The sequence below is a fragment of the Phyllobates terribilis genome, unplaced genomic scaffold, assembly GCF_046119375.1.
Source record: "Phyllobates terribilis strain yellow unplaced genomic scaffold, ASM4611937v1 Scaffold_1931__1_contigs__length_189765, whole genome shotgun sequence".
Classification (NCBI taxonomy): domain Eukaryota; kingdom Metazoa; phylum Chordata; class Amphibia; order Anura; family Dendrobatidae; genus Phyllobates; species Phyllobates terribilis.
The window spans coordinates 101333-127374 of NW_027364691.1; positions in this window are offsets into that span (position 1 = coordinate 101333).

Here is a 26042-nt window from a genome sequence, read left to right on the forward strand (position 1 = left end):
GCGGAGGCGTCATCACTCCCATTCCCTGCTGCTGAAAGATGATGTTGAACAGACGGTTTGCCTGCAGTAATTGTACAGGAGATCCACTTGCAGCTGGAGACTCCCTGAGTCTGCGGCTGGGCAGAACAGGAAATGGCCGTCTGAATTCAAACTCAGTGACGGTGTCTGAGGATCCACTGTGATCCCTTCTGCTCTCTGATGTTTCTCTGGAGGGCTCTGCAGGGACTGGTCTAAGTGGAGAGCGGCTTCTTTCCCTGCTCTCTTGTCCTCTTTGCCGGAGAGGAGTTCTGGCTTCTCTGCCTCTCGCAGTGACAGCAGTGGCGTCTGTTCTGTGTCCACCAGTAGTAATTGGTCTTCTCTGATCCCTTTGAGAAGATCTCAATTGATGGACAATCATAGCCTGACCTATAAAGAAATAAAATGTACTATAAATATGCAAAAGTTTATAAAAAAAACACTTTTGAACCAAAGAGAAATAACCTGCTGTTGATTTGGAGTTTAGGGAGAGGAGCAAAAATTGATTAATGTTTGGGCTAAATAAACCTGCTCAATGGATCCCCTCTCTGCAGACATCACAGAGCAGGGGTGGAACCAGACTGCGACTAACACAGCCCCCAAGGACTATGAATGGGAAGGTGGAGGATGCACTGAGTGTACTGAAACCGCTTACCCCAGGGAAATCTCCTCCCAGAAAAGATCCTATAAGGTGGGAATATTCTCTCACTTACCCTGATTTTCTGGTCGGCTCATCCAAGTCTCGTTGTCAGCAATAAGCTGATGCAGCTCCCTGGAAGTCATGGTTCAGTTTCCCGGGGCTGAGATGGTAGAGTGATAGAAAATGAAAACTAAGTTCTCTGCTGGCACGGATGTTATGGTGCCAAAATATCAATAAGAAGCTGTAGAAGTAAAGCACTAGATGTATGAAACAAACTAGCTCGCACTTCCAAAACCAAGGTAAAGTCTCAGCGAAAACTTCAACTCTGAAAATGGCGCTGATGTCACCGAGTGCATAGATTGTATAACCTCACAGCATTCTATGTCACTGTGACATCACATGTGAGACCAACAACGCGCTGTCATGATGGCCGACTGTCCAATCTGTTATATACATATTATAAAATGTTATATTATTATATATTATAATACACATTGTAAAAAAATATTATATTATATTATTATTAACCATCTAACACTCTTAAGGTGTGTATATGTGTCTAAAGCATAGGAGATATATATATACATCTTATGAATATCAGATGCCTTGGAATAATAATCTCATACTTACCTTTCAGACCCCCAGTACTGCTGCTGTCAGTGTCCCCGCCGACCTCCGGGCTTCTCTTTCCCGCAGGGGACATTGTGTGACCACTGCAGCCAATCAGTTAATACATATTTCCCATTCATATGTTTCATGTTGATGTAAAATAAACACTTTTAGAAAAGAAAACAGATAAATAAGATTTTCAGAATACGGCATGTACTAAGGTGGATACTCATGGTATGATATGCAGAGAGAGGAATACTGGGAGGACACAGAACATGTTAGTCCACCTGCTTAACCCTCAGGATAATTCTTATCAGGTCATAGAGGGGTGTACATAGAAATCCACAGACCCCATAGCAAAGATCCGAAATGGGACCTCTTATTGGCCCCTGGCTGCCATTAAGCAACCCAGTGGTAGTCACAGAGACCCCCTGTCTAGCTGCTTAGATACCATAGTTGCTGGTCACTATGGAAGATAAGGGGTTAATCTGATGTAATCAGAGCTAGCTTGAATTGCAGCAATTACAAGTGGCTGTCTGCTGTGTAAAACAGCCGGCACCCACTGGGTATGGAGTGGGCTGAGCATGTGAGTCTACTCCTTATAAGCCATCATAACTTATAATGTACATATACGATATAAGCAGGGGATGGGGCTATTCGGCACTAGGCTCCTCATGTTCATGGGCTCCATAGCGGTCATGTGGCCTGCCAAAATTGGGTGTATGCTACTGAGGTCATACATATAATATGGAAAAAAATATCATACAAGGTAAAAAATTGAAATTCATATCAGAAATAGTCCAGTTCTTTAGTGCCCATTCACATTAAAGGAAAATCATCTGAATTGACTGAATTTTGTGGGACAGGTCCATAATCCTCCCATGGAAAGCACATGCATGCTCGGCTGAATGAGGCATACATGAGTATAGGAGCAGTGAGGGAGAGAAGAGAGGAAGGGAGAAGACGGTGATTGGTGAGTATCTTAATCTGCCTACATCACATAGATATTTAGGATGGATTAGGGAATCGTTAGCTTGGAGCGCTTCTTTCTCCAATAAGTTTTATTGATTTTTATAAACAAAGAAAAATATACAAACAATGAACAGAGAACGCAAAAGTGTAGACAAATTATAGATGAAAGTTACCATAAAAGTGAGTGATGAAAATGTTCAGCATGTGAAAAAGTGGAAATAATAGGAGTGGTAGAGATGCGGAGACGGTTGGGACTGCTTGCCTCCCATGTAGACAGATTTTGATAAGGCATATGGGGCTCTATTACCCTAATCGAGATCTCAAGTAGGGGAATGACACCTTTGCTCTCACCCAGGTTCACCTGTCATGCCAGGTGTTGGTGCAAAACAGAGGGAAAAGGGAAAGGGAGCCCAGATACTAGGGAAAGGGGGAAGTGGAGACCTCATGGTCTGGTCTAGCGTCACCCTGTCTCAACTACCGTCCCTATAATGCCTCTTCAGCAATCGCCGCACGCGTGCCTTGCCCTACTTTCCCTGGCGTATGGCTATGGCTAGGGATGGAAGGAGATGAGCATTAGTCAACCTCCACTAAATACTATAGACAACAAGGGAAGACAAAACAGGGGGAAATTACTTAGCTTTAGATGACTCCAAATATGCACACGGCCTCAAACTCCAGAGAGGACGAAGAACTGCTCCTGCTTAGCCTCACAAGTAGAAATGAATATAGCCAGCGACTTCCTCTCAGACACACCAGGTATATATACACCCAGGCCAGAGAGATAATTAGCAAGAGAGAGGTAGCCGCTCAGTTCTAAAGACAGCCTCTTATTTAAGAAGCTGTCTGCAATGCCAAACGTAGAGATCTCCTGCAACCCACTGCAGGGCGACTCTCTGTCACCTCTGACACACTCGTGACATCACCAGAGGGAAACAGTTGATAACATAATTGAGAGAATAGAGGAACAGGAGGTAGGATTGATGTATTCAGACTGAAGAGTCCACCTGGCGAAACCAAATTTAGCAAAAACATTTTCAAACTGCATCCATCTGTGAGATTAATTTGATAAGGATTGGATTACTGCTATGCAAGAGCTAGGTGTGAGAACCTGTCCAGTTCAGATTTATGTGAATGATAAGAATGGTAGAAATGTTTCTTAAAGGGAACTTTCACCCCCTGTGAGATTTGAGACCTCTAATATGGGCATACAGGTTATAGAAAAATAAATCTTTACATACCTGTATGGCCCATAGTAGAGTTCTGAATGCAGAGAAATGTAGTTTTAGAAAATCTGTTTTCACATGCTTGGCGTCCCCCGGAAGGCAAGAAATCCCCGCCTATATCTTTAGTTAGCCCAGAAATCCCCGCCTATCTGCTTATTTAGCATGTTCCCCCATCCCCTGCGCGTCACAGGGCCCTGTGACGTGCACTGGTGTAACTCATTTCCCGCGCATGCGCAATGCGACGCTCACATCAGGAGCATTTTGTTTCTCCCGGCCCCGTTTGTCTCTGCACTATTCCATAGTGTTCTAAATATGGACACACAGACCAAATACTAATGTCACACTGATGCAAAATGCTGATGACACTGGAACTATTATTGTCCACTTAAACGTTTAAACATGGACTTGTGAATGAAAAATATCAGATAATATAGCTGAGAGTTTCTCATTAATCATATACCAAGAGATCTGTCCTTTTCACTTCCTAGAAATCAGGTACTGGTTTTCTCCAGGCTAAGGCATCTGTGTTGATTAGTGATGAGCGAGCATACTCGCAAGTACTTGGTACTCGCCTGAGCATCTCAGTACTCGAGATGCTCGAAGCTCGCCGAGTACTTCCGGGATGCTCGGGCGGATGCTGGGGTCCCCTCTCTGCATGTTTGGCGCTCTTTAGAGCGCCATTCAACATGCAGGAATTGTCTGCCCCACACTGCAATGCTGCAGCCATGTTAGTTGTGGCATTACACTGATTGGCTGGCCGCATAGCCTCATCAGGTCTATACCAGACCTAGCGCCGCCGTGCTGATCAGTCTACTCTGCAATCAGACAGTGTAGGGAGAGGTGCTGCTGAGCTAGGGAGAGATTTGGTTGTTTATTAGTTAGTGTAGGTATTCCACAAGATTCTCTACACATATTCATCTCAACTAACAGTCCTTCTGAGGACTAATCCAGCTGCAGAGATACCAGTGCTAGACAGGCAGGCAGGGTATATAGCAGACTGCAGTGCATATAGCAAGAGGATCCATTTCAGTTCTGTCTGCTGGTGCTTTTACAGATATTATATTTGTAGAAATAACCCCACGTATCAGGGGCCAGGAATATTTTTTTTTATCTTTATCTGATTGTTTGCTTAAGGCTGTGTGCCCACGATGTGTTTTTTATGTGTTTCCGCAGGGCAAAAATGCTGCAGAAATGCTTAAAAAACGCATGGTAGAAGGCCTGCCATGTTCCCTAATGATAATCTGCATGTGCTTTGCACATGCTGCAGAAATTTCTGCTGCGGGTTATCATTGCGGAAAAAAACGCAGCACTACCAATTATTTTGCGGAAGCGCTGCGTTTTCGCTGCCATTGACTGGCATTGGAACCCTTGGATTCCGCATCACTGGATCTGTACATGCGGAATCCAAGCGTTTCAAAGTGCGGATGGTACCCGGGTCTGGATGAGAGGAGACTCTCATCCGGACCCGGGTACCATAGAAACTGTAAAAAAAAGAATAAAATCAAAAATAAATATGATACTTACCTTCTTATGGCCCCTGGTGTGCTTGTCTTCGCTTGCCGGCAGATCGCGGTGGACGGAAGGACCTGCACTGACGTCATTTAGTCTTGTGACGGCAGGTCCTTCAGTCTACCGCGAGCTGCCGGCAAGCCAGGACGGAGCGAATAAAGACTGCGCTGGCCATCAGAAGGTAAGTATATATATATTTTTTTCTTTTTTACCATTCTTTAAGGTCACACTATATAAATCCATGACGTTTGCTTGGATTTATATAGTGTGACCAAGTTGTCAAGCACTTTCCAAGTGATGCTAAAATCGCTTGGAAAGCGCTTGTCAACCCACATGCTGAAATGCATGTGAAGAACGCTTCACATCCGCTTGTCCCTGGCAGGAAAAACGCATGTACAATCCGCATGCGTTTTTTCTGCCAGGGAGATGCAGAAATGCTCAGGAAAAAATCCGGAGCATTTCTGCATCGTGGGCACATAGCCTAAAAACCAATCCAGAGAACACCGTTTTTCTGCGCCATTTGCTTGTTGGCACTGCAGAATACAGCCAGGTCCTTTCCATATTACAGCGCTAAAAATCCAGCTATTGAAAACTGTGGTTTGTCTGTCACATGGATCACATATAATTGCCCTCAACAAAGCAGTTACTGGGAAAGCCCACCTAACCACGGACACGTGGACAAGTGCTTGTGGGCAGGGATGATACAGCTCTCTGACGGCACACTGGGTTAACATAGTGGAAGCCGGGACCCAGTCGGACCTTGGGACGGAACACATCCTGCCGATGCCGAGGATTGCGGGCCCTAGATCAATCAGGGTTGCCCCCACAGTCTACAGCTCCTGCACCTCATCTTCCTCAGCCTCCTCCTCCTCTTCAGCCTCCATCTCCGAAATGACCACATCAGTCACAAGCTGGAAGCACTGCAGCACTGCCTCAGCCAAGCGGCAACAGGCTGTGCTGAAGCTAATATGCTTAGGTGACAAACGTGGAATGAACTGGCTCTCTACACCTTGGAGGTCCTGGCCTGCCCTGCCGCTAGCGTTTTGTCAGGGCTGGATTGGGCCAGACTTCTCAACACCACTGAATGATAGCAGTGTAACATAAACTCAAATCCAGTTTCTTTTTTGTGAGGTGTATTCCTATGCACCTTTTCACACCCAGACATGGGTATATGCATCCTGATTTTGGCTATTTGCTCTTGTCCTCTTCCTTCTCCTCATCCTCATCCTCCACCACCATATCACCTGGGTGACGTGGTCTGTGATGCAACACCCACATATTTTTTTTAAAGGGTGTTTATGATGCCTGTAAAAAAATTTTTTTTATACAGTATGTTCATGTATACCCCCAGGGGTAAATGTTTGTCAGCCCATACACTTAGTGCATGGGCGTTACATGTATAGGAGACCCGCTCCTTTCTAATGGTAAACATTTTTTTATGAGGTCCTCCTCCACGTCTTTTCCAAGGTGCATTGGAATGCCTCCCAATTTTTGGCAACCCTTGCATTCATTGCATAGGTCAACACTATGGGAGACCCACTTCCTAATAATGGGAACATTTTTTCATGAGGCACTCTACGTCATTTCCAAGGGGCATTGGAGTGCCTCCAAATTTTTGGCAGCCCTTGCATTCACTGCATAGGCCAACACTATGGGAGTCCCACTTACTAATAATGGGAACATTGTTTTCAGGAAGCCATCTGACCTCCACCTCTCTTGTACGGGGCATTGGAGTGCCTCCAAATTGTTGGCATCCCTTGCATTCACTTCATAGGCAAACACAATAGGAGACCCACTTCTTAATAATGGGAACATTTTTTTTCAGGAGGCCCTCCTCTACGTCTCTTCCAAGGGGCATTGGAGTAGGTCCAAATTTTTGGCAGCCCTTGCATTTACTGCATACGCAATAACAGTATAGGAGACCCACTCTTTAGTAATGGGAACAACAAAGCATAGCCAGCCGCTGGCCCTTTAAGAATAGTAAAGGCCGCCTGATGGCCCTATAAAAATAGGCTTTGTGACTTTCAGAGTCCCTCCTTTATAAATGAAGCAGGATGTGTCTGATCATTTCTCACACACCACATGGCCAGATAAGGTTGTAAAATGTTAAAATGACATTGCCTGGTGAATGCATTTGTCACGGTTGAAAGCAATGCAAAAGTGCAAAAATGCATCAAAAACGCTACGTGTGAACATAGCCCAAGGTGTGGAGGAGTATTTTTGTTTTTGGTTATGTATTTTGCCTTATATACAAGTCATTACCCTGGAAAGGATGTTCCTTTACATATTTCCCAGGAAAATCCATTTTGGTTTCATTTTTGTATGTTTTATTGTGAGTCCGTAAAAGTGGCGTAATACCTCTGACAACATTGTTCACAGCAGTGACCTGGGAGTCAGAAATGCTTCCAGGGGTCTTCCCCATGCTGTTCCCATGTCATTTGAGCACTGTTCCCATCGATTTGGGCAATTTTTAAGCCCTGTGCAGACCGCCGGTGGGAGCCACCTGAATAATGATTGAGATTCTCGTAGACTTACAGTACATTGGTCTCGTTGCTCGGGTCGAGCACCCGAGTATTCCACTGTGCTCGACCCGAGCAACGAGCAACCGAGCATTTTAGTGCTCGCCCATCACTAGTGTTGATGTGTTGATGGGTATGGGGGACATGGGAGACATAACTGGACAGCTGTCTAAGGTGTATAGGCACAAGGCAGTTTAGGAGTTAAGGATAAAGATGTTACAAGATATTACATGAAATGTTACATTTTTTGCTGATCACTAATGGTTCACATAAACCTAAAATCTTCAGTCTTAACTTTTTCTTAAGACATTATTGTAAAGTCTATGAGAAGATATGATGGGTTCAAAGAACTTCTGGAATTTTAACAAATGCAGAAGACAATTTTTGAGATGGGGATGGATAAATAAATAACATATCACCAATTATAAGAAGAGATCCTACTTTTTGGGGGTCGTGTTTTACTATAATCAATTGTCTATTCCATCTGGAATGGAAGTTGTGCCTTGATTTTGTCAGAGATAATCTGGGGAGGCAAAACCATGGGGGGTCACACAAACCTCCACTTTTGGTACCCTGACTGCTGTTAGGTGCTGTGATGAAATCCTTGGAGCCATTGTCAGACAATACACCGGTGCAGTGGCCCTGGGTTTCTCCTGGTACAAGACAATATCCATCCTCATGTGATCAGACTGTGGAGACAGTACCTGGATGAGGAAGACATTTATGCCTTTGACTGGCCCTCATGTTTCCCAGAGCTGAATCCTTTTGAGAACCGGTGGTTTGTTCTGTATCAGGCATCCAACAAAGTCAAGTAACATTACAAACTATGCAGGAGCTCACCGATGCCCTGATAACCCAGAATACCGCCCGTTGTCTCATCAGGAGCATGCCCAGACATTGTCAGGAGTGCTACAGACACGTGGGGTCATACTTTTATTTTTCACGTCACTGTAAATACTTCTATACCATCCTTTGTTATTATTCTGTACGTCAAAAGATATCATAAGCAGAGAATGGGAAGATAAACAGCAAAACAAATAATTATTAAAACAAATCCAATGGAAATATTTATTTTTTATTTATTTAATTTTTAGTTCTTCAAACTCGAATTGTCTTCTTTCTTTTCTCACTTTATGCAGAGAAGTTTTGCTACAAGAAGCAGACGTTCCACGGGTAAGTCCTTACTGATACAACGCTGTTACAATGCCTTATACCAATGTTCCCAGCCGGCAGCTCTCTGCTGGCGTCAGAACTGCAACTCCTAGAATGGCATAAATAGCCATAGATTGGGCAAAACTGGCCGACACATCCACTGGTAAAGCTCCAGAATGGTAATTTACAGGACTGACCGGAATGAAACAAGGATACTGATAGATGATGATGAATGGGTGAAGCTGCAGAAGAGACGATGTAGGACGGGGCGTTGCTTTGCCCGCTGTCAAGTTCTTCAAAAGTTGAACCATTTCGTCTCCAGATATGTTACTCCAGTTCCTGTAGTCCTTGACTGGGGTAACACTTCTGAAGGGGCACACGTACACGCACACCACTCATCAGATATGCCAAGTTCATTAAGTGTTGTGCGCCTCTTAATGAAAAGCATTCATGAATAAGATTTCCCGATTTCTTTAAGACTGGGGCCTGAAAAAGCACTCACAAAATGATTAAAATCATTTTCCTAGTCATTTCTATGGATAGAATATTTATGCACCTAAAGTGGCATAATTCTTGATGAATTTGCCCGTCAGGCTTCCACAAGCACAGTAGTGCCTTAGTTTTGCAACTTTTGGTGGATCCAGCCAGGAGTGGAGTAAAAATGCTAAAATTCGCAACATTTTTGTGCTACTTTGAATTGCGACCAAAATTTTGCAACGTTTCAAAGTGTTGAACACTAGAAAACTGTTGAAAACAACTTGATGAGTCGGGCCCTATATCTCCAGCAGTGGCAGTAAATAAATGGAGCAATGAATGGAGTAATGAAGCTTGTGCAAAACTATATCCCTCCATTCAAATGGAACAGAAAAAAACACAGAGGCGCTCTATGTGTGAACCAGCTTGGAGGTCCAGAAATCCAGCGTTCTGGAATTGCTCACCTGGGATACTTGTGCTAACCATGTGTGAAGCCCAGCTGTGCTTGGTATCACAAATCCTAGAAGGGTGTATTGATGGATTCCTCCTCAAGAGGCCCCCATAACCATTCACACATCTCCACCTTCCACCTCAGACCACGAGAGGGAGCCCGTTAGCGATATAAAAGGGAAGGTGGAGCTAGGCAGCAGTTAGTTGGAGTCAGAGTCTAGTTCAGTCTGGTTTAGCCGTGAGTCCAGTACAGCCTGAGAGGAGTTACCTCAGAGGACAAAAGCCTGTTCCAGCTCCTGCAATTGCTAGCCTGCAGTGGAGCTTATCCAGATCAAGACTCCATGTAGCTCAGAGAGGTGAGCTTCAGGTGTGCCAGCGCCATAAGATCGGTGAAGCGCGGCAAGCTGCCATTAGTGTGAGTAGCCTAGAGAGGGCCCGAGTAGGCCGAAAGAGAGTAGAGAGTTAGTTCATAGGGGGCAGAGGAGCTTAACTAGCTCACCCCGAAGAAGCAGTTACCGGACACCGGGTCCGAAGCTTACCGGGATCTCCATGACCCAGTAAGATAAACCGGAATCCCTGGAGAACTACAAGTCCCATGCTGATTCGTACCAGAGCCAGGAGACCCATAGGCCCCGTAGGTCGGGAGCGTGCACTCCAAGAGAAGGCCCTACCACAAGGACAGCCAGCGCAGGACAGAGACAAAGTTAGGCCTTGCTCCAGGCAGGTCAGAAACTTACTACGCAGAGTCAAGAAGCAGGAGGCCCAAAACCCGCTCATTGGGGAGGATCCGGACATACACCCTTCACCCTACAGTGCTCCGGGGAGTGCCTGAATTTCCATCAGTAAAAGGTACTGAAGTGACTATTGTGTCTGTCCCTGTTCTTGCTCCGACTCGGCTGAGTCTCCTTGTCCTGCATACCCCGTCCGTACCCTGCCCTGAGGCCTAGCTCCACCTGTGGGGAGCCATACCATCCAGCTGCCTTATCACTGGCCTCAGTGGACTGCGCAGCGCTGGTGAATATTATCAGAAACCATAGGTGGCGTCACGAACTTTTATAAACTTGATATCTATCAACGCCTTTTTAAAGAGAGACCCCAGAATACGGGCCCGGAAGCCGACCACCGCGACCTCCTTAAGGCTAAAGGCCCGGGTAACCGAGTCATCCCCCATGCCCTGGGCTAGTCACATGCACAACACTGCATGAAATGTGAACTGAAAACACTCAAAGCTGCGGCACCGACCTCCTGTCCCAATTGCCAGAGAAGGAAGCAAAGGATAATCCAGGAAGGAGGAAGAAATGCAGTTTCTCCAGGCGCTGCCACAAAGGATGACGAGACAGATGGTAAGTAAGATTTTTCTATTGTTTTGTAATGGTAACAAGACTACACATTTCTGGGATGATTCAATTCAAATGGGACACTCTAGAGCCCCATGTTTTAAACTGTGGAGGTCCCAGTGTGGGATACCCAGTGGTCAGCAAGTATTTACTTTTTCGGTGAAAGGTGATAACTTGCAACCTTTGTAGCATATCTTTAAATGATTATTCTCATTTCTTCTTCAGAAGCGCGCTGCTCCCCTGTCTTCCTACTTTCTGCTCGGCAGGGCAAAGTGCGCTCGGACTGACTGACATTTTGGAGAAGCATCATAGATGCGCAATTGGCCCAAACTTAGTTCCCATGCCGCTATATGAAGCATCGGAGGATCACAGAAGTACTCAAGCTGGTTGGATTCACTCATCTGGCCAACTTCAGAGCAGCACTTGTAAGCTCTACAGCAAAGAGCTTGTAACTGTTGCGCTTCTCGCCTTGGAGAATGACCACCGAAATGAAATGGAAAAGACAGAAAATCATCTTTCCAGGTAATGCACTAATGTATGTTTTTCTTTATATTAAGCCATGTTTCCACATATTCAATATAATAAAATCTCATTCTCCCTCTATGAATGTTCATGTGCAGGAAAAAAACTGAGTAAAACTCTCTTCTTTATTAATTCCGGCATCTTTTTGACTTGCTACATATGAAAATAGTAGAAGATAAATATATAAGACTAATGCAGAAGACGACAGTCCAATGGGAACAGATATTGTGCCTTTATAGAAACAAATGTGGGGCCTTTGCAGTTGTCACCAAATTGATGCAATGTATCCTTATTCATAAAACAAAGATGTCTCTGCCGGGTTCTCAAAATACTATTTATTGATTTATATAGCTCTGTTTCTAACAATCCAAACAATACAATAACTGCAAATATACAGCGAGTATAATAAGTATTGAACGTTTCACCAATGTTCTACATAAATATGTTTTGAATGGTGCTATTGACATGAAATTCTCACCAGATTTCAGTAAAAACCCATCCAATCCACACAGGCAAAGAAATGAAACCATAAATGTCCATAAATGAAATCATGTGTAATAATGAAGATGACACAGGGAAAAAGTGTTGAACAAGCTTCCTGAAATGTATTTAATACTTCATACAAAAGCCTTTGGTGGTGATGACAGCTTTAAGACGCCTCCCGTATGGAGAAACTAGTCGCATGCATTGCTCAGGAGTGATTTTGGCCAATTCTTCTACACAAGCACTCTTCAAATCCTGAAGGTTCGGTGGGCTCCTTCTATGAATTTTGAACTTTAGTTCCTTCTATAAATTATGCAATTTTTACCAAATGTGGCAATACACCATATGTGGTTGTACACTAGAGCTTGAGCACACGGCAGGGATCGGATGAGTAGAAGCGCCACTTGGGTTTTAGAATGCAGATTCTGTTTGAATAGATTGAGGGTGCCATTAGCCGAGCCCCTGAGGTGTAAGATCAGCAGAAACCCCCACAAGTGACCCCATATTGGAAACTTTACTGCTTAAGGAATTCATCAAGGGGTGTAGTGAGTATTTTGAACCTACAAATGCCTCACAGAATATTATAACATTGGAATGTGGAAATTTCACATTTTAGTTGTTAAAATGTAATTTTTTTTTATTAGCTACAAATGTGTCAGTTACATGAGGGTTAGTAGGTGAAACTGGACCCCAAAATTTATTCTGCAATTTCTCCCGAATATGGTGATCCTCTATATGTTGTCAGAAACTACTGTTTAGCCTCACGTCATGGCTGAGAAGGAAGGAGCGCTATTTGGATTTGAACCACAGATTTTGCTAGAACAATTTTCGGGAAACATTTGCAGAGCCGTTAAGGTGCCAGAACAGCAGAAAACCTCCAAAAGAGACCCCATTGCAGAATTTGGACCTCTCAATGAATTCATCTACGGCTCAAGTGACTATTTTGTAACATCCACGCCATAGTTTTTTGGGGGGAGAATTGCAACTATGCCAGCTCAGTGCCCACACATTGTGCCCAGTTGGTGTTTCTGGGGAAAACCCGTAAAATGTTAAGTGCGCTCTTCCCGCTACAATAATGCCAAAAATGTAGCCTCTTACTGTAGTTTAGGCACAGTGGGGCTCAGAATGAGGGGGTATTTGGGAGCGTATATTTCACTGTATTTTATTTGAGGGGTGGGAGCCATGTTGCTTTTCCAGAGTCTTTCTTCTACCAGTAACATGGGAACCCTCTACATTTCCAGTGACAGATGGCAGATCTGAGTGGGGGCAGGTTTTGTGCAGGAAAAGTTAGGGTTTTTTTGGTAACATTTTGGAGTACAAAATATTTTTTGATCACTTTCAGTATGGTGGGATCACATTCTTGTGTTCTACGCTGAGCATTTATAACACGGTTTCTGAGTAAATCTCACAAAAATGCGATTCAAACGAAATCCCCAGAGGAACCATCCATCATAATGAGGCAGATGGAGACACTTTGGACTCTGTTTGCCGTCTATTCCGGTGGTATCCATCTTTTTTGGCGTGCACAAAACTGTGGTCGCCCACACTTGTGCGCTAAAAAGATGCATAAAATAATGTGACACCACTGTAACAGACACCAGAGTCCAAAGTGCCTCCATCTGCCTCTTTATAGTGAGTGGTTCCATTGGGAGTTTTGTCTGAATCGTGTTTTGTCTGAATCGCGTTTTCTCTGATTTACATAGAAACTCCAATGTAAGCGCTCAACAGAGAGTGCAGGATAAATGTGAATCGAGCCATATTCCAATTTTTGGGATGTAGAATGAACAAATAGACAGTAGTACAAGAACAGTTTTTATTTTTATTTTTGCGCTGCTCATCGTGCGGTATAAATTAATGTACGGGTCAGTGCAATTACAGCGATACCAGATTTATATAGTTTTTTATGTTTTGCTGCTGTCACGCAGTAAAAATGATTGTTTATAAAAAAAATTTTTTTTTTTTTGTCGCCATATTGTGAGAGCTATAAATTCTTTATCTTTTGACGAACAGAGCTGTATGAGGGCTTATTTTTCACAACGAGTTGAAGATTTTTTTGGTACCATTTTGGTTTACATAACAATTTTTGATTGCTTTTTACTAAGATTTTTCAGACACAAAATGAATAAAAAACAGCAATTCAGTTATTGTTTTTATACTGGACATTCTTTTGCACCGTTCACCATGCGGTAAAAGTGATAAGACTGATTTATTCTTCTGGCCTGTATGACTGTATGATTACAGTGATATCATATTCATATGACCCCCTGATTCATTTGCTGTTTTGGGGTAACTTTGTTTCTCCTATTTTCCCTTGTCCATCTCTTCTTAAGGGTATTATATAGACCTGTTTACCTATCAAAATATATTTGTTTAATTCACCTTATGGACATCTATGGCATACAGTATATGTTCCATATGCATTTCATGTCCCTTTTGATCAGGGATATTCACTGAGTATACATATTTTTGTACTGTTTGTACCTTTCTCTACGTGACCCCAGGTGTTCATGTCACTTATATTGATTGTCTATCATTATTGCTTTGGGATATTTTTAGCACACTTTTTATTGCTATATTTTTTAATAATTTGTGGAATATTTATCATCCCCCATACATTTTCTGGTACACCAGTGCACTTATTTTGCACATATTCATTGTTAGTGCTTATGGCATTTATGTTCAATATTATTGCTGTTATTATTGTAACAGGTTAACCCTTTTTATTATTCACTTTTTTATGTATCTCTTAGTACACTAGTGCACTTGCTCCGCACTTATTCACCCACAGTGCTTATGGTATTATGTCTAACATCATTGCTGTCATTAGTAATAGGTTATTTCATCCATCCTCTCTCTTGTAGCTTCTAATTCCATCTGAGTTATATACCAGGTTCAAGCGTTTATTAGGATTACTATGTATTATGTATTACGTTTTCCACCTCCTTTACACACGATGTGATATGAGTCCTGTCCAATAGCGATCCGGGCTCCCCCATCTTTTGTACACCTAGCGGTACTTGCTAGCCGCACACTTTACTTACTTCCTTTCCTTGGGCTTGTGCGCATGCGCATTCATGGCACTCAGTGGCTTCCGGCCTTGCGCACTCGGAACAGTGTGCATGCCGCGTATGCGTTCCAAGCGCACAATCCTGAAGTCACCTTTTACATCTATGAGTTACTGAGGAATGCTTCATGTGCCGCCTTCCACCCATGGCAATAATTGGATATAAGGCTAAAAACTTTGATTAATGGCTGTATATATAAGGAACACTGTCCCCTCCCTAGTTAACGCCCCTTGGAAGATGCACTGGCGAAACGGCGTTGTCGGGGGTGCATACACATGTAGATCTGACTACTAACAGTAAGTTCTAAGTGACAACTCCTTTCAAATCAGTACTACCGGGATTCAAAGCCTCCAAGCATTGCACTGTGCACTTTACGACGGGCTAGTCCCTATAATCTGTGTTTTATTTGATTCATGTTTACTGTTTTATGCCAATAGACTTCTCCATGGAAAACCTTGATTTATTAGGCTTCTTTTCTCCAGCACAATGCACCTTAGACGTGGGGTTATATATCTGCGTGGTTTAATTAGTGATCACCTGGAGTCATAGCTTATTTTCAAATAGCATTAGGCTCATCTGTATGTGGATTGGTTAACGGTTTCCCTTCCCTGCTATGTTTATATGTTGTTTTATTGATTTTAGCATTATCAAATTAATAGAATAGAGTGTGTTCTTAAACCACTGGTAAAGATTACACCCAGCTACATTCAGGACACAACAGACCTACTGAATAAACTAGCAGCAATAGGTCCTCTACCAGAAGGATCCATCCTGGCCACCATGGATGAGGAATCTTTGTATTCTAACATCCCACATCAGGATGGATTAAATGCCTGCAAAATCTTCATAGAAAATACAGGAATTGTTGCTGATTCTGTGGTCAAACTTACAGAATTCATCCTCACCCACAATTACATTGAATTTGATAACAACATATATCTACAGGAAACTGGTACAGCGATGGGACGTAAAATGGATCCACAGTGCGCAAATCTTTTCATGGCCAAGCTTGAAAGTGACTTTTTGTCCTCATGCCCCATCAGGCCTCTGGCCTACTATCGTTTCATTGACGATATTTTAATCATCTGGACGGGGTCTGAGCAACAGCTGAAGACGTTCCATGAACACTTTAATCGATTTCATCCCACCATCAACCTAACACTCAACTACTCCTGTACTGAAATTAACTTTTTGGACACCATCATCAAGCTACAGAACAATGAAATAGAGACATCCTTGTACAGGAAACCAATCGACCGTCCTACATACCTTAAATTGTTTACAGACAAGCCGTCAGATACAATCGGATATGTTCCAGCCCTATGGATAGAGACAAACACCTTCTTGGTCTCAGACCTTTTTGAATCAGGGCTACCATCCAAGAACAATTGAGAACCAGATTACAAGAGCCACCAGAATACCAAGGAATCACCTCCTACATTACAAAACCAAACAAGAAAGCAACCGGGTGCCTCTAGTAGTCATCTACAATTCAAATCTGGAGGCGCTAAGTAGAGCTACACGGAAACTACAACCCTTACTACAAAAAGATGCCCGATTACAATCCATATTTCCAGACCCCCCACTTCTGTGATTCAGGCAGCCCCCAAATCTAAGAAGCATCATTGTCAGAAGCTTTCTGTCATCTCCTCCAGCTACACGTACCTTTCCTTGCAACCAGAAAAAATGTAAAACCTGTCCGTTTATAATGACCACAGACAAGATGATGATACCCAACTCACATCAGGACTATAAGATCCCAGGTACGTTCAGCTGTATCACATCTAACGTAGTGTACTTAATTATATGTACCAAATGTCCAGCTGGGGGTCTTTATGTAGGGGAGACAGGGCAAAAACTTAGGACAAGAATGAATCATCATCGCCACACAATAAAAGAAAAAAGAATAGATCTACCTGTAGCCAAGCATTTTTGTTCCCCTTATCATAGCATAAAAGACATGAAATTACTGGTATTAAAAGGTCATTTCAAATCTCAAAGAGAAAGAAGAATCTCAGAATATAAACTAATGGTGACCTTTAACACTTTCAGAGCAGGAATGAATGTGTCGCATGGATTTATGTCATTCTACATCAACTAAGGAATGTGCCCCTCAGACTTGTGAGGCCATGATAACACTAGACCTAGTCACAGGACAATAAAACCTTCACACTCCTTATCTATTAACTGCTAAAATATTTATAGCCAGAACTGTTTATCTCTCCCATAATAACTATGCTTTCCGTCACCTGTCGCATCTATTGCATTATTTCTGTGTCTTATTGTGAATAAATATGTGACTCTTCAGATTTTGTGGTATACCAGCCTGATGAAGAGACCTGAGTAGTCTCAAAAGCTTGCAATTTGTTACTATCTTTTCAGTTAGCCATTAAAAGGAATCAACCACTGAAGACTCTCAAATCAAAGCATTATCAAATAAATTTCTGATGTTTTATTTCTGCGCATATTTCTATTCTGTGTCTATAATTTGATTTTAATATTGCAGCTGTGGGATTATATTTATTGTTGAAGTGGTATGCAGTGACTTACCTGGGACACTTGTGTTAATTGCTATATTCTAACTGAGACAAAACCGTGTATGAATAAAGGATATTTATTACACACAAGTCTACAGTTCATATACTACTAATGACCACACTAACACAGTGCACACTAATAACAATAGCAGACAGTACTAATATACGATTAATTCCCAATTACCTAATTATACTTCCCACCCACTTGAGCTAAAAACATACATACATTAATACTAATATCCCACCCGTCTATCACTACACTATCCCTATGGAGAAAAAGGGGTTACAAGCAGTGATCAGTAGACACTCAGCCAGATATCATCATCATGGTGCCCATCGAGTTTTACCTGAAGTGTCTTTTGTAGAGATGAGCGTTGTTTTACTCGAACTGTTCGCCAATCTCAAATTCGAGCTGTTTTGGGCGGTGTTCGAGCCGTTCGGCGAACACGAACGATTTGAGAAAAATTCGGCTGTTCGAGGTTATGTTCGATAACTGTTCGTGCACCAAAATCATAACTGGATTTTTTCTCAGTAATGATGAAAATTAATGTTAATACGCAGTTTGAGTGTACAGCGGGGGGGGGAGGGGCAGGGGATGGATCTCTGCAGGAATAATGAAGATCTCCATCTTTTTTTCTCTTTCCCGCATTTGCAGTGGGGAGGTGCAATCTGTCAGCCTATCAGCAGCGCACACACGGAGCGAAGTGCTTTTTTCACACAAGCAAGGGCATGTGTCATTGGCAGTGTATGTCACATGTCCTTGCCCTATAAGACCAAGCCATTTTCCCCGTCGCCACCATTTTCTCACTGCTGCAGCTGCGTGTTAGACGGCACCGCTGTTGCTGTGTGCGCTATACCTTGTTAATTTCAAGCCAATTTTCGCACAAATCTGCAGATAGCTTGGGAGTAGGGAATAGTTGTGATTGTGTGGCACCCCAGGGGTCTGGTTTCCACAGTAACGGCAATGTTATGTCTGAGAGCAGGTGGGAGGTCTCTTGGTCAGGAATCCTATGCATGCCACACCTCCTGCCCAGTCCTGGGAGGGGAAGAACTTCCCCTATATAAACCTGGGGCTGAGGCAGGGTTAGAGAGTTGAGAGGGAGAGTTCAGCCAGGAGGGCTGACAGGGAGCTGTGGCTCCGGCTGGGCCCAGCTCCTGGGCCATGCCAGAAGTAGAGAAGAGAAGCAGCATAGGAAGAAACAACAGGAGCTCTGTGGGAGCAGTGTTACAAAGAGTCAGGGGCTGGCAGCTGCAGAGCTCGCCCTGACTGAGAAGATTTCTTACCGGACCCGGAGTCCGAGGCTGTGGGGACTAACTCCTACCCAGCAGCAGAATCCGTCAGGCAGGGGATTTCAGGTCCTCTGGCCAAGAAACCCGAAGGCACGGTCACACGCATGGGACCAGCACCGCCGTCGTGGAGCGGAAGCTACTAGAAGGCCCCGAGTCACCGGCCATACGGGTGAGCACCACACGGTACACTCAGGGACGTGGGCTACTTATACTCGCTTCTAGCAAGGTAGCCAGAAGAGTATCGTTAGTTTGGGAGGCCTACAACTCCGCCTGGCCAGGGGAGATCCCATCTGCTCAAGGACTGACCAGGCCCCAACCGCTAGCCAGTACTCCGGGAGGGTCTATCTTTGTCACCAGTAAAGACCCTGAACTACACCGCATCGTCTCTGAGTGGTTCCTGCTACCCCCATCATCCACGTCGGCTGCCCTGAGGCCATACCCCTCCCGTTGGGTGTTATACCATCCCCGCTGCACCATCCTTCCACCGGCCTCAGCGGTCTGCCCTGCAGCGGCAGCTCCAAAGCTGCATTCAACGGGTGGCGTAGTCATCCAACATCTACTGCTAATAGACTCGCCACTTAGTTTGACTCCCTGGGCACGGACCGGGTCACCGCCACGAGACTACTACCCCCATCTGATCCGGCTCCGGGTAAGCTCCCGCGTGCGCAACGCAGCGCGACACAGGCCCAGGGGCGCGTCAATTGCAGTCCTTTTAAGGACTAGGTTACAGCATTTCCTACGACTTTTATCAGGCTGGTCTGTGCTCTTAAATAGATAGATTGTGGGAGTAAAGACTAATTGTAATTGGAGTCCTTTTCAGGACTAGGTTACATCAGTTCCTATCAGTTTTTGCCAGGCAGGTCTGTGCCAGTGCTGTGCAAGTTTTTTTCACAGCATTTGGCTGAATCTAGCAAAGCTAATCCTTTTTGGCCTATTGCAGAGTGTGTTAGTCAGTGGAGTAGCCTATCTGTGTTGCAAGATATACCACCTGTGTATAGAATACCAATTTTTTTAACTGCACCTAGTGAAGTAAAATCTTTTGGGCATAGCATCATTCTATTAGTCCATCTATACTGACCTCCATCAGGTTGCAAATTGAATATAATTTTTTTCTGCATCTACCTCTGAAAAAATATTTGGGCTTCTAGCAGTGTGTGGGACTTGTTCTATTAGTCCATCTATACTGACCTCCATCAGGTTGCAAACTGAATATATTTTTTTTCTGCATCTACCTCTGAAAAAATATTGGGCTTCTAGCTGTGTGTGGGACGTGTTCTATTAATCCATCTATACAGACCTCCATCAGGTTGCAAACTGAATATAATTTTTTTCTGCATCTACCTCTGAAAAAATATTTGGGCTTCTAGCAGTGTGTGGGACTTGTTCTATTAGTCCATCTATACTGACCTCCATCAGGTTGCAAACTGAATATATTTTTTTTCTGCATCTACCTCTGAAAAAATATTGGGCTTCTAGCTGTGTGTGGGACTTGTTCTATTAATGCATCTATACAGACCTCCATCAGGTTGCAAACTGAATATAATTTTTTTCTGCATCTACCTCTGAAAAAATATTTGGGCTTCTAGCTGTGTGTGGGACTTGTTCTATTAGTCCATCTATACTGACCTCCATCAGGCTGCAAACTGAAAATAATTTTTTGTCTGCATCTAGCTCTGAAAAAATATTTGGCCTTCTAGCAGTGTGTGGGACTTTCTCTATTAGTCCATCTATACTGACCTCCATCAGGTTGCAAATTAAAAATAATTTTTATCTACATCTACCTCTGAAAAAATATTTGGGCTTCTAGCTGTGTGTGGGACTTGTTCTATTAGTCCATCTATACTGACCTCCATCAGGTTGCAAATTAAAAATATTTTTTATCTGCATCCAGCTCTGAAAAAATATTTGGCCTTCTAGCAGTGTGTGGGACTCTCTCTATTAGTCCATCTATACTGACCTCCATCAGGTTGCAAATTAAAAATAATTTTTATCTGCATCCAGCTCTGAAAAAATATTTGGCCTTCTAGCAGTGTGTGGGACTTTCTCTATTAGTCCATCTATACTGACCTCCATCAGGCTGCAAATTAAAAATAATTTTTTGTCTGCATCTAGCTCTGAAAAAATATTTGGCCTTCTAGCAGTGTGTGGGACTTTCTCTATTAGTCCATCTATACTGACCTCCATCAGGTTGCAAACTGAATATATATTTTTTCTGCATCTACCTCTGAAAAAATATTGGGCTTCTAGCTGTGTGTGGGACTTGTTGTATTAATCCATCTATACAGACCTCCATCAGGTTGCAAACTGAATATAATTTTTTTCTGCATCTACCTCTGAAAAAATACTTGGGCTTCTAGCTGTGTGTGGGACTTGTTCTATTAGTACATCTATACTGACCTCCATCAGGTTGCAAACTGAAAATAATTTTTTGTCTGCATCTAGCTCTGAAAAAATATTTGGCCTTCTAGCAGTGTGTGGGACTTTCTCTATTAGTCCATCTATACTTACCTCCATCAGGTTGCAAATTAAAAATAATTTTTATCTGCATCCAGCTCTGAAAAAATATTTGGCCTTCTAGCAGTGTGTGGGACTTTCTCTATTAGTCCATCTATACTGACCTCCATCAGGTTGCAAATTAAAGATAATTTTTTGTCTGCATCTAGCTCTGAAAAAATATTTGGCCTTCTAGCAGTGTGTGGGACTTTCTCTATTAGTCCATCTATACTGACCTCCATCAGGTTGCAAACTGAATATATTTTTTTTCTGCATCTACCTCTGAAAAAATATTGGGCTTCTAGCTGTGTGTGGGACTTGGTCTATTAATCCATCTATACAGACCTCCATCAGGTTGCAAACTGAATATAATTTTTTTCTGCATCTACCTCTGAAAAAATATTTGGGCTTCTAGCTGTGTGTGGGACTTGTTCTATTAGTCCATCTATACTGACCTCCATCAGGTTGCAAATTAAAATTAATTTTTATCTGCATCCAGCTCTGAAAAAAATATTTGGCCTTCTAGCAGTGTGTGGGACTTTCTCTATTAGTCCATCTATACTGACCTCCATCAGGTTGCAAATTAAAAATAATTTTTATCTGCATCTACCTCTGAAAAAATATTTGGGCTTCTAGCTGTGTGTGGGACTTGTTCTATTAGTCCATCTATACTGACCTCCATCAGGTTGCAAACTGAATATAATTTTTTTCTGCATCTAGCTCTGAAAAAATATTTGGCCTTCTAGCAGTGTGTGGGACTTTCTCTATTAGTCCATCTATACTGACCTCCATCAGGTTGCAAATTAAAAATAATTTTTATCTGCATCCAGCTCTGAAAAAATATTTGGCCTTCTAGCAGTGTGTGGGACTTTCTCTATTAGTCCATCTATACTGACCTCCATCAGGTTGCAAATTAAAAATAATTTTTTGTCTTCATCTAGCTCTGAAAAAATATTTGGCCTTCTAGCAGTGTGTGGGACTTTCTCTATTAGTCCATCTATACTGACCTCCATCAGGTTGCAAACTGAATATATTTTTTTTCTGCATCTACCTCTGAAAAAATATTTGGGCTTCTAGCTGTGTGTGGGACTTTCTCTATTAGTCCATCTATACTGACCTCCATCAGGTTGCAAATTGAATATTATTTTTTTCTGCATCTAACCCAGCCAATAGTTTTGGCCTAATACCACAGTTTGGCCACTCAGCTCTCCTCGGTTCCCATCCATTGTTTTTTTGTGCAAACAACTCCAGAGTTGTGAATTAGTTAACCACCAAAATGAGTGGAAAAAGGCCTGCTGCTGGTGGAAAGGGGAATAGGCGTGTTGGGAAGGGGAAAAAAGGTTGTGTCCGTGGGGTAGGTGTTAAAGCAACAGTAACATCTGCAGAAGAAAGACCATCTTCCAGCCAAACTAAAATGTCTACTTCTTTTAGCGGACAATGTGATAAGATCCCTTTCTTACGGCCACGCCAATCGCTACAAATTCCAGATGAGGCACAAAAACAGCAGGTGCTTCAACGGATATCAAGTGCTCCTTTAAGTGGGCTCTCCTCCACATCAACTTCAACATCACAAATACTCCAGTCCTCAAAGGTGTCACCCCAATCGCACTTGCTTCCTCACAGCTCCCAAATCTCCAGCTGCCCGTCTGAGTATGAGGTAGAACAGATGGTTGAGTCTGCAGAGCTGTTTACTCATACTATAGCCTGGGAATCAGAGGTCGACTCCAGCGCTTCTGTGAATCCAGACGAGGAAATGATCTGCACTGATGCCCAGAATCTTTATGAATCGGATCCAGGACCAGACGCAGAAGGTTCTGACCATAATGTAGACCCTCATTCCCAAACTGTAACTCCTGTTGGTGGAGACAATGAGGAAGACGATGATGAGACTCAAATACCTGATTGGAGCGACAACTTTAGTTTTTTGTCAGGGCAGGAACAGGTTGGCTCTGAGGACGACGGGTGTGATAACGCACAGGGTGATGATGATGAGGTTGGAGATCCCACTTACTGTCAACCCACAGTCAACCAAGAGATGAGGTCAGCAGAGGAGGTGGAGGAAGATGCTAGTGATGACGAGGTCAGGTTGCGCCTTCCTGGACAGAGACGTAGTACTGGAAGCACGTCAACAACTGCATCCTCAAACACAACTCTGCCTCTCACCACAAGTCGTGGTGGCTCTTCAGGTCGCATGGGTGCTAAGCCTTGCATAGCCTGGGCATTTTTTCAGATCGATAAAGATGACCCAACTCGTGTTATCTGTAACATTTGTCAGCAAAAGCTAAGTAGAGGCCAAAAAATACATAGTTTGAGTACTTCATGCATGAACCGGCACATGGACATGAAGCATAAGTTGCAGTGGGAAGCTCAGTGTGCTACAATGCGGCCTAGCCGGCCGGGCCAACCACCGTCTGCCATATCTTGTGCATCCGCGGCCTCTTCATCCTCTGTGACTGGGGGGACAGCAGTCACACCTGTTTTGGGGCGCAGACCTGCCACCTCTTTACCCGCAACAGCCAGCGTGATTGGCAGGTCATCATTTTCTTTGGAGGTGGTAACACCAGCTGGTGTTGAGCGCTGTCCGACATCGATAGCACCACCTTTGGATCAAGGTAACCTAACATGTCCGCCTGCATCTTCCTCACAGACCGGCAGTTTGCCGGGGACACCCTTATCAACCCCGTCTAAGCACAATAGCCAGCCCTCGGTCCCTCAGATGTGGACAAGTAAAAGACCATTTCCTCCTAGCCATGAGAAAGCTAAGAGGTTGAATTTCACCATCTGCAAGCTCTTGGCTACAGAAATGCTGCCTTTCCGCCTGGTGGACACAGAGGATTTTCGAGACCTTATGTCTGTCGCAGTGCCCCAGTACCAGATGCCCAGTCGGCACTACTTCTCAAAGAAAGGTGTGCCTGCGCTCCACCAGCATGTCGCACACAACATCACCGCTTCTTTGAGAAACTCTGTGTGTGACAGGGTGCATTTCACCACAGACACTTGGACGAGTAGGCATGGACAGGGGTGTTACATGTCGCTGACTGGGCACTGGGTAACTATGGTGACAGCAGGACAAGGGGCTGCTCTCCAAGTCTTGCCGTCCCCACGAGTTGTGCGTCAATCCTCTTTATGTCAAAGTTCCTCCACTGCTTCTGCCTCCTCAACCTCCTCTCGGTCTTCCACCTGCACCCAAAGCCTGTCTGGTCATGCCACAAGCTTTCTAACTGCGCAGAAGGGATCCTGCACACCTCCTTACTATGCTGGCAGTAGGGCTCAACGTCATCAGGCGGTTTTTACTTTGAAATGTCTGGGAAATGTGAGTCACACAGCTGAGGAGTTGTGGTCAGCTCTGGAGAACCAATTTCATGAATGGTTGTCTCCACTGGACCTGAAACCAGGGAAGGCCGTGTGCGACAATGCTGCAAACCTGGGTGCGGCCCTTCGCCGGGGCAATGTCACACACGTGCCTTGTATGGCTCACGTGTTGAACCTGGTTGTCCAGCAATTTTTAGCCCACTATCCCAGACTAGATGGCCTTCTGCAGAGGGCACGGTCGCTGTGTGCTCACTTCCGCCGTTCGCATCCCGCAGCTCAGCGACTTACATCTCTACAGAAGTCGTTGGGCCTGCCACTTCACCGGCTAAAATGCGATGTGCCTACCCGGTGGAATTCAACTCTGCACATGTTGCAGCGACTGTGGCAGCACCGACAAGCCCTGGTGCAATACGTTCTGACGTATAGCCTGGGCCAACGAGATTCAGAGGTGGGGCAAATCACGCTGGAGGAGTGGTCTCAGATCAGGGACCTATGCACCCTTCTGCACAGTTTTGAAATGGCGACGAAGATGTTTAGTGCTGACGATGCCATTATCAGCATGACTATTACGGTGATTTACATGCTGGAGCACATGTTAAACAGAATTCGGAGTCAGGTGGTGGCACAAGAGGAGGTGGAGGAAGTAGAGGAGGAGGAGTTGTATGCGGAAGCTCTAACATCTGCAAGGTCCAGACGGTCGGCAGCACCAAGGCGGCAGGCATGTGAGGGTGGGGGAGATGGTTTTACCAGGGCGCATGGTAGCAGCCAAACTAGTGAGGAAGGTGCAGGAGCCCAGGAAGAAGTGGAGGACGAACTGATGGAAGACTCATCAGATGAGGCAGACCTTGATCACATTTCTGTTGTGCGAGGTTGGGGGGAGAGGACAGAGGAAGGAAGCATGATTGTTACTTCGCCACCAACACAACAGGGACTTGGTGCTCCTGGATGCGCAACACACATGAGTGCCTTCTTGCTGCACTACCTGCAACATGACCCTCGAATTGTGAGAATTAGAAATAATCCTGACTACTGGGTTGCCACACTGTTAGATCCCCGGTACAAAAGTAAATTTGCAGAAATTATTCCTGCCATAGAAAGGGATGCACGCATGCAGGAGTATCAGCAGAGACTGTTGCAGAATCTTACATGTGCTTTTCCACAAAACACCAGTGGTGCACGTAGTGAATCTCACAGTTCCAACTTGCCAACCGTGGGAGCGTCAAGTGTTCAGCACTCAAACCGTAACAGAACCACAGTATCTGCTGGTAACATCAATTTTGCGGAATCATTTCACCACTTTTTTAGCCCATCCTTTGCAAGGCCACAGGAGACAAGAAGTCTGACACATAGTCAACGCCTAGAGACGATGGTACAGGAGTATCTCCAAGTAAACATTGAAGCCATGACTGTGTCACTGGACCCTTGCTCTTTTTGGGCTTC